Here is a 1,209-nt window from a genome sequence, read left to right on the forward strand (position 1 = left end):
AAATTTGTATGCATTTAGTTAAAATTTCAGCATTGTTAAAATGCTGAAAAAATCAAAAAAGGATATAGGGAAGGGAGTGTGTTCATTTTTTATTGTCTGTTTTTGTCTGGGAAGATTCACTCACTTATTTGTTCTAGTGGCCATTGTCACTAAGACAAAGTGAAGGGGAATGCAATATATTGAGTTGTCAGAACAGTAGGCGGAAAATATCCTCCAATGGGGACACCTGTTATAGGCCACCTGTTTATTCACTTTGCCGAGATTCGCTCTGTTGCATCTTTAGGACAGTAAATGAAGAAGAATTCCCCCAAAGGATAGCATACAGTAGGTCTTCCCTGTTCTATAAGACATTAAAAAATGTCTGAGCATTCACTTTGAAATGACAAATAAAACTACATAATAAACACTTGCTGTCTGCGTTTTGTGCTTAGGTTATCATTTTAGCAATAGAGGCCACCCACATACATTTGCAGTATATTTCTACATATGGGGTGGAGACACTGCCTTGCTATTTCCCCCAGGAGCCTCAATGTAGCCACCCTGACAAGTGCACAGCCATGGGGGACATTTGCATTTTAGGCCACTCCCCCCTCATTCTTTGATTGACAGCCGCTTACACTGTATATTGTACTGTATGAGGTCACATGACCCGATCTATTGTGCAGGTTCTGTTGTAATTATCAACTTCAGTAAGACATTTAATTCCTGACAATGACCTCCCTCCTTATGTGCTGTTATGGTGTTATGGTGTTGGGGGGGGGGGGGGGGCAGAGTGGAAGTGCAATCAATGCTGCACTGTCCAGATGAACAAATGGGAGCCCTTTACTAGTACAGGTAGTCCCCGAATTAAGGACATCCAACATACAGAGACTGCTACCGTGTTTCCCCGAAAATAAGACCTACCCCGAAAGTAAGACCTAGCACTATTTTGTAAACCTGCCCTAATATAAGACCTACCCCGAAAATAAGACCTACCCCGAAAGTAAGACCTAGCACTATTTTGTAAACCTGCCCTAATATAAGACCTACCCCGAAAATAAGACCTAGGAGAAAAAGAAGAAAAAATGCATACATACCGGTAAATTAAAAAAAGTACTCACCGAGACAGCTCCAGATATCTGATCCTGCGTGTGTGTCCTTTATGCTGGCTGCAGCGTGTGTGTCCTTTATGCTGGCTGCAGCGTGTGTGTCTTTGATGCTGGCTGCAGC

The sequence above is a fragment of the Pyxicephalus adspersus genome, chromosome 4 (assembly GCF_032062135.1).
Source record: "Pyxicephalus adspersus chromosome 4, UCB_Pads_2.0, whole genome shotgun sequence".
Taxonomy (NCBI): Eukaryota; Metazoa; Chordata; class Amphibia; order Anura; family Pyxicephalidae; genus Pyxicephalus; species Pyxicephalus adspersus.